The following is an 18387-nucleotide window of genomic DNA, read 5'->3' as shown; positions in this document are numbered from 1 at the left end:
GGCAGAGAGAAGGAAACAGATCTAAAAGAATAAAAAAAATAAAAGTAGTAGTAGTAGTAGTAGTTGTAATTGTAGTAGTAGGAGGAGGAGGAGTGTCCAACATTTATATAGCACCTATTATATGCTAGGCACTGTATTAAGTGCTTTCCAAATATTATCTCATTTGATCTTCACATCAACACTGGGAGGGAGATATTATTATCCCCATTTGTTAACAGAAGTTAAGTGACTTGCCCAAGGCCACATCACTAGTAAGTGCCCACACTAGATGTGAACTTAGGTCTTCCTAATTCCAGACCCAGCACTCAATCCACTGTACCACTTCTCTTCCTAAAAAAAAAAAAAAAAAAATCAAATCATTAGCTGTGTGGAGTGAGGCAGAGTTAGTAATAGATGACAACACCAAGTATTTGAACCCGGGTGACTAGAACAATAATGGTTCTCTCAACACCAAAAGGGAACTTCAGATGAGGCATGGGTTTGGTAGGGAGAACAGTGCTGCCCAACCAAGACAACTTGACAGGATCAATGGCACTACCAGGAGTGTACTAGCCCCTTTCCTGGGCTCCTTGACTGTTCACAGGGTTTCAATGAGATGAAAGCCAAAAACTCCATTGTTGCTGATGAGATGTAGGATTCTCTGGGCCTTACCATCTGTCTTGCCTCTAGGCCCTGCAATCCCAAGGCATCGTCATCCCGATTCCTTCAGTAGCCCTTTGGGCATAGCATTTCTTCTGGGCATGCTGCTCAGCTAGGCTCTTAAGTCTGCTCTTCTTTGCAGTCGACTCTTAATTTCGGGGATATGTCTCAAGATCTCAAGTTCATCACTCTCTTCTTTGTTGCCAGAGGTCACATTCCATGAAGTTCCTCTGGCATCAAGAAACTACCTCTTTGTCTCTCTGTGTGACTCAGCTCTCTCAACTGTGCCTCTGACATTCTCAAATTCTTTTAATGAGATATCTTCCACTGAGCAAATAGATGTCTGTTATAGGGAGAGGACACATGAGGTCCCATAATTATGAACAGAACATACAGCGGCACTTCTTACGATAGCAAAGAATTAGACTTGAAGTTGGTACCCTACCAACTGGGAAATGACTACAAAATTATCACTGGTATCTTCCAGTGATAGGAATATTATTACACAATAAGAAATGACAAATATGAAGAATGAGATGTCTTCTACTGAGCAAGTAACTCAGGTAGATCGGGGCAATGGAGGGTAGTGTTGATGGAAAAGAAAAATTCTGCTGTCCCCTACTGCTTCCCAATGGTATAGATTCAGAGGTCACAGTTCATAACTGTGACCAGCCCAGAATGACTCAATTATCAGACTGAATCTTTTAAGGGTAACCTGTGGGTATGGCCAATCACATTTCATAAAGGGATAACAAGGTGGTAACACTTTGTTAACACATTTCATCACATCATCTGTGATTTTATCCTGTAACTCCATCAACTGAGCTACATCAACCACAAATTATTGTGTATAATTATTTTCTAGCTCTGATTACTACCTTCTGCATTAGTTCATATAAGTCCTCACAAGTTTCTCCAAATTCCTCATATTTGTCATTTCTTATTGTGCAGTATTCCCATCACTGGAAGATGCCACAATTTTTTAGCCATTTCCCAGTTGGTAGGGTACCAATTTCAACTCTAATTCTTTGCTACCATAAGAAGTGCTATTGTATCGTCATATTTATGGTACCTCATGTGTCCTCACCCTATAACAGGTATAGCCTATTTCTCAACTTCCCCTGAGGGTTGGAAGCAAAATCACACCTTTTATACACTCAGCTCTAGGACCGAGCTAGGCAGCCCTGCTACCTCTGGAAGTAATATTTCATTTTTGAATTATTGATATCCAGCCCTTCTAGAATCAGGAAGCTGCTGTCTCAATCTTGCCGTGTAAGTAATTACTATGACACTGATGGTTATGGTAGTAGCTGATTTAGAATATATACTAAATGAGGTGTAAACAATAGTAACATTGCTGATTAGAGCTACAGTAGGGTTCCTACCCGCGGTTTCTGAGATCACCACTCTTTTTAATCTGATTTTCCCCACTCCACCCCAACTTCTTGCTTAGAATTCTCAGTGTTGAGATCCAGCCATGGGAGGCCCATCTCTCTCTCATTATCACTCCTATTTCTGTTTGGACTGAAAAAAATAGAATTCGACTCTATGTTATCCTCGATGTAACTTCTTTTAGCAGCTCTAAGGCATACATACCTTTTGCCCCACAGATTCTCTGGTGTCACAGGGAATGAATAGACTGTAGATATGACTCAGAATGAAAATTTTGGGGTTATTAACTAGTAGTTCCATTCCATGAATGGTCCAGGATAGCATTTTAGCTCAGTGATAAATTGACCAAATATCAAGTTATTCCTTTTAATTAATAATCGTCAAATCTCACTACAGCATACATGGTAAGGTTATCCAGCCTTTATATGAATGTCTTCATTGAGGAGGAACCCATTACTTCTCAAGGCAGTCTTCCGCTTTTGGATAGCTCTGTTTGTTAGAATCCACAGGAAATTGGTTTTTTTTCCTTCTGATTTTTTAGGTTTAAATTTATCCCTTTATCATACATGCCGCATTTTGGCTACCCTCTCTGGTGTTGGTTACTTCTTTCATTCTTCATGATACATTTGTACCAAGAGGTGGGGTTGACCTATTCCTTGCTTCTCACTGCAAGTTCCAAATCTTGCCCATACCACCATGATTCAGCCATCTTTCTTACTTTGTTCTTCAATCCGTAAGTCTCTATTACTTTGGATCCTTGTAGATATAATCTACTGGTCTCCAGGTTACTTTCCCTTCTTTCTAAGATCATCTGACTCAGATCAAATGAAACAATATTTGTAAAGTGCAAAGCAGAGTGCCTGGCACATAGTAGGCACTTAAATGCTAGTTTCTTCATCCTCCTCCTTTTTCCTTCTTTCCTGTTTTCTTCTCCCCCTCTGACTCTGTTCTCATACTTGGAATCTTCAGTATATATGCTAATATCCTCTCAGAGACTTTGATTTCCAAATTCAACCTCTTCAATTCCTACCCCTGCTCCCCATAAGAGTAGTCATATCTTAGGTCACAGATTTGGAATAGGAAGGGACCTTAGATATCATCTAGTCAACCCTCCAACCCTTCCAAAAAGTAGATACAGAGGCCCAGAAAGATGAAATCATCACAGTGAGTTACTGACAGGGCTCATATTTGGACCAAGGTCCTCTGACTCCCAATCTAACGTTTTTCCTACTGTATTGTGTCATATTTCATCCCACCATCACTCATAACTTTGTTAAATCCATGATCTTGAACTTCAAAATTTCCCTCTATCATCATAACTTCCTATCTTTCCATCTCTACTTCTGCCTCCCTCCTATTCTTTTTGCTCACTCCATTCATTTTGCCCCCTTCTGTTCTCCCAGTCATCAATCATGCATGCCTTCTATGTGTCTAGAACTGTACAAGGTACTAGAATACAAATAAAAAGAATATAACAATTTCTTTTCTCAAGTAGCTTACATTCTAATGAAAGCTACAAGTACCTATATGTGTGTGCACATATATGTATGTATACATATAAGTAAAAATTAATATAAAATATTTAAATACAAGGTAGTTTGGGAGGGGCACTAGTAGTTGGGAGGATCAGAAAAGGTTTCACATAGAAGATGACGCTTGAGCTGAGTCTTGAAGGAAGAAGAGTTTTCTAAGAGGTGAAGGTAGAGAGGAAATGCATTCCAGGGATGGAGGATGGCCAGTGGGAAGGCATGAGATTCCAGATCAAGTGTGAGAAACAGACTGAAGGTTTGTCTACAGAGCAGAATGTAGCAGTGGGAGCAATGTCCAATAGGGTTGGAAAGGTAAGCTAGGGCCAGTTCGTGAAAAACCAAACAGAGGAGTTTGTTTTTTTCCCCTAAAGGCAATAGGGAGTCCCTGGATTTTATTGATGAGAAGTTTAAAATTGTGAAAACTACAATCAAGAGAAATTACTTGGCATCAGAGTGAAGGATGGACCAGAGTGGAGAGAGATTTTAGGAAGGGCAATCAAGATCCTGTTGTAATAATCTAGTTAAGAGCTGATGAGGACCTGAACTAAGATGGTAGGTAGCTTTGTGAGGAAGGAGGAGAGGTCAAATTTGAATAATGAATAATTCAAAGCTGAGGTTCAACAAAGGCTGACTGGCTATAGGGCAAAAGGAAAGGGATTCAAGAGCAGAGAACAATAGGAAAATAAACTAATTATAGAGTTGAGAATGGAAAGGGGGGAAAGTGAAGGTAAAGCAGGGGTGATGGCCTGAAGGAAGTGGAGGTTTCAATAAGGGAAAATGATAGGTTTAGGAGGAGTGAGGTATAGGAAAGATATAATGATAGGAAGTTATGATCAGATAGAAGAATGAAAGAGTTATCATTATTATTATTATTATTATGGAATTAGAACAGTTATAGCTAATAATAAAAGCTAGGGCAGGGAGTGATCTCCCTACACATGGCTGAGGTAGAATGAAGGAGCATGTCATAGTACTTAAAGAGACTGAAGAACTGGAAGAATAGGGAGGCTGATTATCACCCTTGCTCTGGCTTCACTTTTATCTCTACATAGACTTGACCTTATGGCTGCCCAGTTCAACTATGTTCTGTTCTCTGCTTTGCTTCCCTGTCCTAGAGTCATCCACACCATATCCATCCTCAATTCTTTATAATCTTGCCATCTGCTTGCTCCTCTTCTCCTCCCACACTGCCTTCTCTAATCTCAACTGGGTCCTTACTGTTGCATGGCATTCCTTTTCTTTCCTAAATGATTCATTATCTCAGTCTTCACAGTAGGCGTTGCAAACTTTCTCCTCAAGCCTCCTACACTACCGCCACCTCATTCCCTCTCAAAAGAAAACTTTGTCCACTACTTTACCAAGAAAACCAAGGCCATCCATCATGAGCTCCCTCATCTCTTACCCTCTACCTCAAAACCCCTCTGTATCTTCGCCCACCATTTATTTTATTGTTGTAGTCTTTGAGAAGGATGGTAGCCTTCCTCCTTGTCCAAGCTAATCCTCTGTTTGTTCACTTGGTTGTATCCCTTCCAGGAGTTTTTCTCATTAATCATTCTCTCTTATTTTCAGTCACTCCTTTTCTTCTAGTTTCTTTCCTACTGTATGCAAATATTCCCTGGTCCTTACTCCTCCACACCCCACCCCCTTTAAATAACCTTCATTTGATATTGCCATTCTTTCATTGAAGTATCTTTTCTCTCTGTCACCAAGCTCTGCGATACCACTCTTTCACTATCTAATCATTTATCATCCTCTTGCAATCAAGCGCTGTCACTCTTTCTATGGTTCTCAATGATCTCTCAACTGCTAAATCCACTATAATTTTCTCAGTCTTCCCCTGCCTTAAGTTCTTATTCAAACTATGATATATAGTAGCAAGGATGGCCCATTGAGACGGTCCATCAGAACATATGTTTTCATATGGGGAAATATTTTGGACTTAGGAGACTTGAGTCTGAATCCCAGCTTTAACGCCTATGTGACCATGAGTAATTTGCTCAACTTCTTTAAACCTCAGTCTACTCATAAAATGGGAATAATAGCATTTGCACCCACCCAATTTATGGCAGTTCTTGTGAGGACAGCCCCTTATTAACCTTAAACCTCAGTACAAATATGAGTTATTATTTTTAGCTAGGGAATAATGGTAACAAGGTTAGCAAAGTTGGAGGAGGGTAGGAGACAAGAAGGGCTTTGAATGGCAGGCTGAGGAGTTGCTGATACTATACTTTAGGCTGCTATGGTTTTTTGAAATCTCACGAGGTTCTGCTAGATTAAACTTATCCCATTTTTGTATTAAAGTTTTCCAAGGGAAAAAAAAAAAGCTACATACTTTCTTTTGTGTTTTCAATGTAAATTCTCTGTTGAACCAATAGTTTCATATAATGGTCGTTAGTGCTCTCTCCCTCTCTCTCTCTCTCTCTCTCTCTCTCTCTCTCTCTCTCTCTCTCTCTCTGTCTCTGTCTCTATCTGTCTCTCTCTTTTTCTCTCTCCTCTCTGTCTCTCATGATATAGTCTTTCCAGTGAACCATAAAATGGAGATTATAACTATTTTTCATCCCTTGACCCTCTCCTCAAAGATTTGGATTTTGTTTCCAATGCCTTAGTTAAATAAACCATTTTGCTTAGCCCAGAGTAATTGTGTTTTCATTTTATATTCCTATTACAGGTGGAGGGATTTGAGGAATTGCTGTAGGAGAAGACTCTGAAAATTCTTCAGTTGTACAAAGTAAGTTGCTTGTTATTTTAAACAATTTTTGTGCTGAACAAATATCAGAATGTTCAGGTACTCAGAAACAACTCTGGTGTTTCATTTGGATAATAAAATATCACATTCATTGTAATGGAATGGAATATTCATTGTTTAATGTAATATAATGATCATTGCAAATATTTTTTGTGAACTATTTACAAAATACTATGGTCAGAGCATGAAGCATATTGGAAAAAGGAGACAGAAATGATGAAAGAGAGTTTCAGAAGGGTAGACCATTAAGAAAGCTTTCTGTATTCATTCCATTTGGTCAACTCATTGTTAATAGACGAGTTGTTCTTTGGAATGCTTCTCATGAGGTGAGGAAAAAAATTTAATCCTGGTATTTCTCCCAAATTTAGATCCTCTGTGTTATTTTGTGGTCATGCTACTTGAATAAACCAGGGTTTGATAACTGCTTTATTTATCATTCAAGGAAGCTGGAAATGGAAGAGAGGAAGGGGATATGCTTTTCTGTAGATCCGGGACAACTTAAGCGCTTTAGTTTACCAGACTCTGACCACATTATAAGCCATCTGTAAAGACCTGAAATTTTAAAGGGACACAGACCAATTTTAGCACTTGCTAGGCTGGGAGAATGCATGCTTTTAAACCTAAATGTCCAGGTTATGATAGTTTTTTTAGTTAATGAAAATTTCTTCATGTTTTAAAATTGACAAGTGTTTCAAAATTGAATAGTATTATTATAGCAATAGAAAGAATGAGAGAAAAAGAAAATTCCAACAAGTGTCATTATCATAACCTGTGCAACATTTTGGGCTCTTTTTTTAAAAATAGATAATGTCATAAGTATTTGATATTTAAAATTCTTCCTTTAAAGTTAGTCTAATTAGTAGGATTCAAAGAATTTGATGGATTTTATTTTTGCCTCAAAATCTAGCGATATTTGGTACAATACTTCACATCACCAGCTGTCTTTTTTTTTCCCCAACAATTGTCAATGACGGAAAGAAGGCCTTTAATTACTTTGGAGGGGGGGCTAACTTGTGATTAGAATGCTTTGGAGACTAGAAATTAAGAACAAACGCCTAAAACAATGACTTGCACAATAAGCAGATGTTTGATAGTGACATATGAGCACTATAAGTAACATTTAGTTTGCCTGAGTGTCCTGCTTGTAAAGGAGTTGATTTTCTTCCTGAATTTAGATGAGAAATGGTTGACATCCCTTATTTCAGGATCAATGTGTTTGCACAAATAAATGTACAAGCATGGCTGCCCATTAGGCCCACACTTCCTTCTAATGACCAGACCTTCTGTTTACAAAGAAAAGATGATTATTTTTTTAGACAGAGATTTAATCATTGTTCAAATAGCTTTTTTTCTCCCCATCGTTTGAGTTGTAAAAGTTGTCAGGTCGGAAGCCCATGATTGCTGACTCAGCTTTCATAGAACGAAATAAAAACAGTTCGTTCCAGAGAACAATTGGAATTGTGTTTGTTTGGTAATACGATTGCAGAAAAGGGAGAAAGACTTGACTTTCAGGATTCCAGCCCCTCTGTCTTTGCTTTCACTGATGGGCTGAGCACTCCACCTGGGCTACATACGTGTGTGTGCTTATGTTTGTATGTTTTTATGTGTGCTCAGAAATAAGAGTGATTGCCTTGTATTAATTGTGTTGTCAGACACAGGGGTTTGAGTTTTTCTCTATGGAATGATGAAATTTTTCAGCATTGTGATTGATCTACTAGGGTTTTTGTGGTGGTAGTTAACTGTTGTCATTTGAGGGGCTTGACTTTTGAAAAAGTTTTTGAAGTTGAGGCCTCTCTCCAAATATTAAGTCGCAAAGGTGTCATAGAGTTTTCTCATCTATACTAATACAATTTCAGGTCCAGTCTGTATACCTATCCCTATCTGAAACTTTATTTTTCAAACTCCAGGGGAAAATATGCTTGTCTGCTTCCCAATGGAACTACCCTCAGGGCCTACTGTTTGTTGATTCAGTAGAGTTGGCCTGGAGGTGTCGACACTTCACTTGGCCAAACCTCAGCCATTGGAGGTCCTGTCATTTCTGAGGCCCTCTAAAGTTATCTTAGGAGGACTACTGCTTTACCTCTTTATTTTTGGTTCTACATTCATTTTGTGGCGATTTTCTGTCTGTGGAGGAAATCTGGAGAGTCGGAAAATTTCTGACCTACTTTGCCGTCTTCCCAGAATGCCCCTCTACGTTTTACTTTACTTTTGTAACTGTACTAGTGATATACGGAAGACTCCCCAAAAAGCACTCATAAATCTTCATATCAAAGTTGTTCCCTCCCAGATCCCATTCCCAAACTGTTTGAATTTGTTGAGAGGCAATATTGCCTAGTGGATAGAGGTCTAGTTTTTAGAGACAGGAATCAGTCAGTCAACCAGTATTTCTTAATCACCTACTATGTACCACGCATTATGATATGCTCAGGACATACAAAGACAAAAATGACAATCTCTGCCCTTCAGGAGATTATGTTCTATTGAAGGATACAACAGGTGAATACATAAATATAATCAAAATTATATTCAAGTAATACAAGTAAATTTTTTGAGGCAAGGCACTAGTACCTAGGAATAGCTAGGTGGTGCAGTAGATAGAGTGCCAGGCCTAGAATCAGAAAGGCTCATCTTTCTGGGTTCAAATCTGGCCTCAGACACTTGCTGACTGTGTGACCCTGAGCAAGTCACTTAGTTTTATTTGCCTCAGTTTCCATGTCTGTAAAACGAGCTGTAGAAGGAAATGACAAACCACTCCAGTATCTTTACCAAGAAACCTCCAAATGGGGTCATGAAGAGTCAGGCATGACTGCAAAGCAACTGAATAACAACAATAACAATTAGTACCTGGGGTATCAGGAAAGGTTTCTTTTAGAAGGAGGCTTTTAATCTATCTTTAAAGGAGGCTAAACACTCTAAGTTAGAGGTGGGTAAGGGGTGCAATCAAGAAATGAGAAATAGTCTTTGCAAAGGGAAATAAAATTCCAGTTTGGCTAGACTGGAAAGAGTATGAAAAGGAATGATGATAAATGAGTCCAGAAAAATAGGTGTGATCCAGGTTGAAGTTTTTAAACGCCAAACAGAGAAGTTTATATTTGAACCTAGAGGCAACAGTGAGCCATTGAGGTTCATTGAGCTGGAGAGTGTCATGGTCATATCACTTTGTCAACTGATTTACTCTGAAGAGGAACTTCAGGTGAGGAGACTTGTGAGGCTTTTGCAGGCAATGAGGGCTAAAATTAGGGTGGTGGCTAGAGAGAAGGGGACATATGCAAGAGATGCTGAAGAGGTAGAATTGATAAGACTTGGAAACTTAATTAGAGATTGGTTGGTTGTTTGGTTGCTGTCCTTTGTTCTTGAAGAGGACCAAAAGGACATCACTATGTTAGAATCAAGTGACAGTGTGTCCGACTGGTGATCAGGCCAGTACAAGCTCAGAATGCTCTACCAGAGCTCAGGGACAAATAGTCCACGTGAACATTTATGGGGTGAGGGGAAATGAGGAGTCAAGAATGAGGCAAACCTTGGTGACTGATTGAAAAAGCAGCAATGATTCAACAGAAACCGGAAAATTAGGGAAAGGGGGTTATGATTTTAAGAACACTTGGGTGAGGCAGAAGTCTTGCCTCTAATACAGCTTTATGGGTGTGTCTCAAGGCAGCTAGGTGGCCTAGTGGATAGAGCACTGGGCTCAGGATCAGGAAGACTCATCTCCATGAATTCAAATTTAGCCTCAAACATTTACCAGCTGTGTGACCCTGGGCAAGTAATTTAACCCTGTTTGCCTCAGTTTCCTCATCTGTAAAATGAACTGGAGAAGGAAATGGCAAACCACTCCAGTATCTTTTCAAGAAAATCCTAAATGGGGTCATGAAGAGTCAGACACAGTTGAAAAGTGACTGAACAACAATGAAAGGGTCTTAACCTCTTAGTGCCCCAGGTAATTCTTTCTTGAACATGATAAGGGGCAGAAATTTCCTGCCAGAAGTTTCCCACAATTAAAATCATGGGATTATAGATTTCGAGCTAGTGGAGACTTTCCATATCACCTACGCTAACCCCGTCATTCTACAGATGTGGAAACTTAGCCATAAAGGTTAGATGGCTTACTCAAGGTCACCCAGGTAGTAAGTAGAAGAAGTGATGTTTGAAGGCTGGTCTTTTGATGCCCAATCCAATATTCTTTCCACTGCACCATGCATATGGACATTAAAAGTATGGACATTAAAAGAAGCATTAGGGACAGCTAGTTGGCGCAGTAGATAGAGTACCGGCCCTGGAGTCAGGAGGACCTGAGTTCAAATCCAGCCTCAGACACGATACTAAGTGTGTGACCCTGGTCTAGTCACTTAACCCCAATTGCCTTGCAAAAAACAAAAACAAAAATATAGCTAATGTTGTCTTTTCTTGTAGTATTTTATACCTCAGATAAAATGGACTAAACATCTTTTGGTTAAAGGTCTAGTAATTCTCTAAACCTTTACGCCCCAGGTCTGCATGAAACCTTATAATCTTACCACATACCCAATCAAGGACAACGGTTTTATCTATTGTGACAGCTCTTTCTGACATGATTTATTGTTTCGATTTATTTTGAATAATCCTAATGCCTGAAGCTTTCTGGGTGCACATACAAAAGGAAATATTGCACATCAATAAGAAATAACATATTCTAATGGGCATTTTTGGCCCCAAAATGTACCAGGACTCTCCTTGCTGTTATAAGCCAAACCTATATGTATCTAGCGTCATGGCTGAAGATCAAAGGCCCTGGTTTAATCAGATCATGAGAGAAAGGGAATCCCAGGGAGAAAAATGTTTCAACTCCTATTCCCAAAGACACAAAACTAGGGCTCTTAAGCAGATGCAACACAACTGGTCTTAATTAGTCACACAATGTTGAAGAGGTGACCTCTAGGGTAGTCGGATCTCAACCTGCAGAAAACTTCATGGAAATTGGCCAAAATACATTCAAAGCCTATGCCCCTGACTTTTCTTATGCTATTTCAGTCAAAGGTTCACTGATTCCCCAGAGAGTTGTAAATGCTTTATTTATCTGATTTTTTTTTTTCCCTGAGTAATAGAGTCCTTAAATTTCCCTCTAGCTTATTGCCTGGTCCTGTTTTGCATGCCTTCATCCTCTGAGGCAAGGTTTAAGTAGCAAAGTGGATTGCCTGAGAGCATAGATATACAGAGCAGAACTGTCTATAGTACAGGGTAATTCAATAGGAGAAACCCAAGCAACACTCCAAGGATGGAGGAGTCCTTATAATGGGCAGCCTTGATGTCCCCTATTTTCCCAGGCATTTAATTAAACTCTTTTAATGCAGCGAAGTAAGATGACAGGAAAGACAAGGGATCCCATTTCATCAAAGTACATGAAGGTTTATAACTTAAGAGTTTTCCTCATGTTCTCTGAAATATTGGTGCATTGCTCCTGGGTACCTATTGTATGATCCCCTTCTTTGGATCCAGTTTAAATCTCACCCTTATTGAAGGGATCTAAATTGTATTCTAATCCCCTACTTGCAGCATTTCTGTTTTCTAAGGAAAGTTGATCTTTCATGAGAAACTGCATGAAGACCTCCCACTGTATCCTTTTCAGGACTATGGCTGCTTGTGGTGCATTAAAAATGTATAGCCTTAAATTTGAGTGCTTCATGGTATTTCAAGAATGTGGCTTTCTTACCCTTGAGACACACCAACAATGAGCTATAGTTGCTTTGCTGAAATAATAGATATTGTACTATACACCACAAAAAAGTGACCTTGCTACTGTGATCCTAATGCCTTAATGTTGTTATTTAGGGTTGATGAGCAAGAAGACACAGAGATAATAGTAGATTTATCAGGAATTATAATATAAATTATTTATACAGTGACTAAAATTACTTGTGGTTTTGAGCCTGCCATTTCTAATAGTATAACCAGCAGTCTATGGTCTTGGGCAAGAGGCTGGGAATAGACACCTAAGGGATTTTGTAAAGATCATGCAGTGCATTAAGTGCTTGACTTTGGCTTCTTTTGCTGCAGATTGGAGCCAATTATGTCTTAATGCAATGTTTTGGAAATTAATGTTTTTAAAGGGTAGTGTTTATAAAAATGTTTAATATTTTGCATTGATTACAGCAACATACAGTGGTATTTATGCCATCCGGAAAGATGTGCTTCTTTCCTCATGCTCTAAAGCCTAGAATATGACCTGGACATCCCATGATGTCATGGAAAACCATGTCCTATAATGGCATGGGGTACTACAGCTCACTTTTCTTTGGTATTTGCGAACCCCATTCAACATTGGGAGAGACAAAAATCTGAGGCTCAGTCAAGTCTTCTTGTAGCTCCTTCCCTAGTGTTTTCTCTTGTTTTCTTCAAGATTTTTGGTATCTTATATTTAAGAGGAGAAAATTATATTTAATCAGGAGGGAAAAAAAGCTCCTGATATTCAGACTTGTGCAATGACTAACTAGTGTCCTAGGGAAAAGTATGGAAACAGCACCTGATGGATGATTTCAATCAATCAGCAAACATTTATGAATCATTTACTATGTGCCAGGAGTTGTGGATACAAGTACAAAGATGAAACAATCCCTACAATTGAGGAACTTACATTCTAATAGGGAAACAAGTACATATAGAAGTACATACAGAATAGACATACAGAAAAAATGCAAAGTAGTTGAATATAAGGTGGTCTGGACAGGAGGACAATAGCAACTGGGGAGGGTCAGGAAAGGCATCATGTAGGAGGAAGTTCATGAGCTGGTTCTCAAAGGAGGAGAGGGATTTTATGAAGCCAGGGTGAGGGAGGAGTGCATTGTAGGCAATTGGGATGTCCAGTACAAAAGGCATGGAAATGGGATGTGGGGTCCTGGAAGAAGGAGTTCTGTTTGTGAGGAAAAGAGAGAAGGTCTGTTTGGCTGGATCACAAGAAGAATAATGTACAGTGAGGTTGGACAGATAGGTTAGAGCCAGGCTGTGAAAGGCTTTAAAAGGTAAATAGAGGAGTGTATGTTTTATCCTAGAAGTAATAGAAAACAACTGGAATTTATTAAGTAAGAGAGCAATGCAGTCACCTCTTTGCTTAAGGAAAATCACTTGGGCACCTGGGTGGAATTTGGACTGGCATGAAGAGAGACTTGATGCGGGGACAACAATTAGAAGGTTGCTATAGTAACCTAGGTGATAAGCACCTGAACTACGGCAGTGGTTATGTGAGTAGAGAAAAGGGTCTGAATGCAAGGACGTTGTGAAGGTAGAACTGAAATGATGAAGCAACTGATTAGATATGTGAAGTGGATTGAGGACTCGGGTATAACACCAAAGTTTTGAACCAGGGAGACTAAAGGGATGGCAATACCTCGCACAGAAACAGGCATGTTTAGAAGGGCAGATTGGAGGAAGGATGATGAGTTCTGTTTGGATCATATTTATTTTGAGATGTCTCTGAGCCATGCAGCTTGAAATGTCCAGTAGGCAGTTGGTGGTGCTGGGACTAGAACTTAGAAGAGAGATGGATGAAAGGGCACAAGCAGCCATATCAATTATATGAAAGAATTTAGAAAAGCTTAAAACTTGGGCAGCCATTGACACTATCTTGGGCTATGTTAAATAGTGACCTCCAGAACTCATGGATGAAAATAGTACTGTGCACTGCTTAGCTTGATGTATTATATGTTTGAGTACACTTTTGCATTTATTGTTGGATAAATTCTTTGCCCTGATCCCTTCTGTTTGAACTGACGTAGACCAACAACTGATAAAACCTTGTGGGATATCTTGCAATATTTTGCTATACTATGGTTTCATAGAACCATAACTGATAATCTAATGGTGTATGAAACTATGCTTTCTTAGACCCAGATTTTGCTATATTTAAACTACTCCATCATTAATATTAATAAAGCCAAATTTGGATAAACATTGTATACCACATTATTAAAATTAGGAGCAGGGAAGCTTATAACCTCCTAGATTTGATATGCTGATGTATTGCATGTGGTAATTAGAACTATTTGTTGTGAGTTGCCATTATTTTTTGTTGTTACTAATGATCATTTGTTCAAAAAATTGACCCAAAGACAAGGCATTTCCCTTGGAGGTGTATTCAATGCAGCAAAGGAGCTAATGGGAAGGGAATAGGCATTTATTAAATCACCTGCTATGTGCCTGGCACCATGCTAGTCCTTTAGAACTATAATCTCATTTGATAAGTTAAGACACCAGTGTATAAAAATGACCACAAAATAAAAGCATCCACAATTAATGCATAAGTACAAATTGTTAACAAGAGCTCATAAGAATAGGGTAAAATGGCTTCCAGCTGGAGCAGTGAGTGGAAGCATACCTACATGTGAGTTTGTATGCTAGCAAGCTAGCTAGACAAGTGCAAGGTAATGACTTTGTTTTGGTAATCAGATAAAATGCCCCCAGACTAATAAATCAAAGTATTTTAGAGCATCCATGAAGAAGGCTTCATCCTTAATGCCTACAGCTGATGATCAGACTTGGATAGACATGCCAGGTGCTTGTTTAAAAACCATCTTAACAGGCATAGGAGAAGAGGCATAGAAATTCTGTCAGGAGACCCAGATGAGGTTTTTATGGTGCCAGAATGAAGTGCAGCAGCCGCAGATAATGAATCCAGTGTCTTGAAAGAGGCCATTAGCTACAGGACTGGAGAAATACACAGTAGTACCAAGCCTGATTCACTAGCTTTCAAGGCTGAGTTAAACAGAGTGTTCTCCAGTAGCATTTTAGGTATCAAGGCCTGCATTCATGCTGAATAAACTAGAGTCAGTGTAAACTCCTTTTCTGCTCAGTCTTCTCTCTCTGCCCCCACCAGATTCTGACATTTGACATTTCCTTTCAAATTCCTATTGTCAAAATATGCTGAAAAGTCTGCATTTTCCTTGGTTGTAGCATTATGCTTCTTATATGCTAAATTTTTCAGAAAGCAAATCCACTCTGAAGTAAGATTAGTTTTGTGATAAATTTTCCAGAGTTGTCAATAAGAGATTAATGCAGATATCGTACATGAAATCTATGAGAGTGGGTTGAAATTGACCTTAAGGACCATATTAATTGGAATGTTTTATTTTATTATAGTCTTCCTTTTTCTTCCTTATTATTTATACTTCTGAGTATACCTGAGTATACCTGAGAAGAACTGAAAGGTTCTAAAATTTTGGTTAGTCTCCAAATTAAATTATCTGAAACCTTAAACCTACCATTTTGTTGTTAATATCATCTTCTTTTCCCCAGTTTCTAAATTTCAAAACATCAGAGTCATCTTTGATTCTTTAATCTCGTCTAGCCTTTCACATCCAGAAGTCACTAAGTCTTGTCAATTCTTCAATATCCTACTCCTTCCTTTCTAGCCCCTCTGCTACTTTGCAGTTTCATGTTCTTATCACCCGACCTCTAGATTTCTGTGGTGTTCTCCAAACTACTCTCTACCTTCCAATCTATCCTGCATACCATTATCACTCCATTTTCCTAAAAGACTACTGTAATCATTTCCCTTTCCTACTCCATTACTTTCTTTTTTTAAAAAAAAAATCTGTTATGAACTTTGACAATCATAAAATATCATATCTCCATATATGAAGAACAAAAAAGAGGATTACATATGAAATCATCAGTTGACTATATATAGCAGGTTTTTTTTTTGTGTGTGTGTGTGTATGTGGGTATGTATACATCAAATTTAATGACTCCTCATTGCTTATGAAATAAAATCCAAATTCTGTAGTTGCTGGTTCCATAGCCATACTGTAAGCTTCTCTAGAACAGACACCACAGCTTACACTACTGTTGTGGTTATGTTTTACAGAGACTTAATAACTTTGCGTATTGTTTCTCAATCACTAGCAAATGTCAAAGTCATTTATATAAATTCACTATGCTTCTTTAAACTTCAGTGTAAAACTTTATTAACTAGAGGTATATACTGATAGTTCATATGCATTTTTATATTCAATGCACCGTACAGTTTCAAATTGTGCTCCAATTTCTTTGTTTCAAATTCACATAATATTGCAGAGGGTTTTTTAAGTATAACAATTTTTTTTCTATTCATCCAAGATAATTTTCCAATTGCTATAATTAAATAGCTATTTTAAAATGCCTTTGAGCTTTTAAGGCATGACTGCACACCATCATTTCTGATTTTCTTGAGTGAGGATCAAATTGACATAAGTGATAGTTTTGCTCCATACTTTGCCCTTAAAAACATTTTTCCCAATTTTCAGTGACTGCTAGCATGAGATTCCCCCCCCCCCCCAGATCTATTCCTATGGCTCTCAAAATAACTAAGATGTCCTATGGCCATGGGGAAGGTCTGGAGGTTAGGGAAGTTGGTTGAAGGATTAGTCAAGTCATAGAGCAGAGTTAGGGCTGAATATTATGAATCTAATTTCCTGAATATTAAGAATGAATATTATGAATCTAATTTCCCTCATCTTAAGAACAATTTGAATTTTTTTGGCTAATGTCTCAGCTTCATTTACCATTTAAATGACACAATTATTAATTACTCTCTATTCAGAATGAGTTTTCACAATTCTTTTTCTTTACAATCCTAACGGAAGAAGTGACCTCCAGACTGACAACTCCTCAACAGTACAAACACCACCTATAACGTAGGGCAACCATTCTAATAATACACGGATCAGTGAAAAGTAAATAGTTTAAAGCAAATTGGTTCTAAGATTTCAACTGCTAGGCGCTGTCATATGTCTTTTGAAATACATTTGTGTGCACATACATTTTAAATGATATTAAAATATTTAAAAAGATGTTCTTTTTCAAACTTTGTTTATTTTTAATAATTTTCTGTACCCAAAAGTATTGATTAGAAGTTGTCTTCTGGGGGCAGGTAGGTGACACAGTGGATAGAGCACCGGCCCTGGAGTCAGGAGGACTTGAGTTCAAATTAGGTCTCACAACAGACACTTGGCACTTACTAGCTGTGTGACCTTGGGCAAGTCATTTTACCCCAATTGCCTCAGGGGAAAAAAAAAGAAGTAGTCTCCCATTCTTTAAAAAAGAAAAGAAAAGAAAAGAAATGGTTGATGCTTTGGACTTTAGCTTGTTCCTATGACTTGTGTTGTACTTTGGAAGTGTGCTTGTTGCAATGAAGGACATTCTTCCTGCCCAGGGCCAAGGGGGAGGAGTGAACACTTTAGTATGGTTTGAAACAGAATCCTCACCTGTAGAAAGGTATCCTTCCACTGGAATGTGTCGGCTTTGTTGGGAAATGCTTTCATTTCTTCTTTGTGCCCTTCGTTTCACCAAGCTGCACCCTTTTGAGATGCCAGATAAAACACTAGAAGTGACAGTCCTACCCTGGCAAGAAAGTTACTCTTGTCACAATACTGTGAGATTTTCAGCAACTATTATCGATTAAATTAAACCACAGATCAATCTATAATTTTGTCTTGGAGGAGTTCTAAAATATTTAGAGCCAGAATTCCATGAAGAAGGATAATCAGAGGATGAATAATCAATACCCACATTCATGGCAGACATTCAACCTACTTATGTAGGAAGGGGCAACAAAGGTGGGGCAAGTAAGAAAAATCAAACCCAAGGAACTGGAGGAATCATACCGTATCTTAAGATATCCCTTGCTTTAGTTGAATAGGTGCATCTATTTACCATAAAGTGAAATGTAATTTAAATATAATATCTTTATATTTTAACATAACATATCTAAAATAAATTTAACCTAAATTAGGTAAGTCCTTTCATGGAGCTAATTTAATGGGAAAATGTTTTGGTTCCTAGGTTAAATTACACTTTCGAATGTAGATAACCTTTTCTCCCCTTATTCGAATTTATAACTTCCTGATAATCAAAGTAACAATAATATTACACTGTAATCTAAAGTCTAAAATAAAAAGGCTGAAAATGAAACTATGTTGAGTGCCAGAAACTCCGGTCATAGTAACAAATACAGTAGCAGAATTACAGGATCATAAATTTAGACCTAGAAAGGAGTTGAGAGTTCATTTAATCCAAACTCTTTATTTTATAGATAAGGAAACTGAGGAGACGAAGTTAAGTAAGAGACATATCCAA

General features: G+C 38.3%; 1 protein-coding gene across 1 annotated transcript in view; it reads left to right on the top strand.

The window, feature by feature from the left end:
• Positions 1-18387, top strand: part of PLEKHG1 (pleckstrin homology and RhoGEF domain containing G1) — a 272236-nt gene that overhangs the window by 62299 nt on the left and 191550 nt on the right. The window contains exon 2 of the mRNA XM_027857998.1: positions 6229-6288. The gene's annotated coding sequence lies outside the window, so the exon portion shown is untranslated. The remainder of the gene's footprint in view (positions 1-6228; positions 6289-18387) is intronic.

The sequence above is a fragment of the Vombatus ursinus genome, unplaced genomic scaffold (assembly GCF_900497805.2).
Source record: "Vombatus ursinus unplaced genomic scaffold, bare-nosed wombat genome assembly UNPS02012602.1, whole genome shotgun sequence".
Classification (NCBI taxonomy): Eukaryota; Metazoa; Chordata; class Mammalia; order Diprotodontia; family Vombatidae; genus Vombatus; species Vombatus ursinus.
Note: the sequence above shows the minus strand (reverse complement) of the source record. Positions and strands in the feature narration are given on the sequence as shown.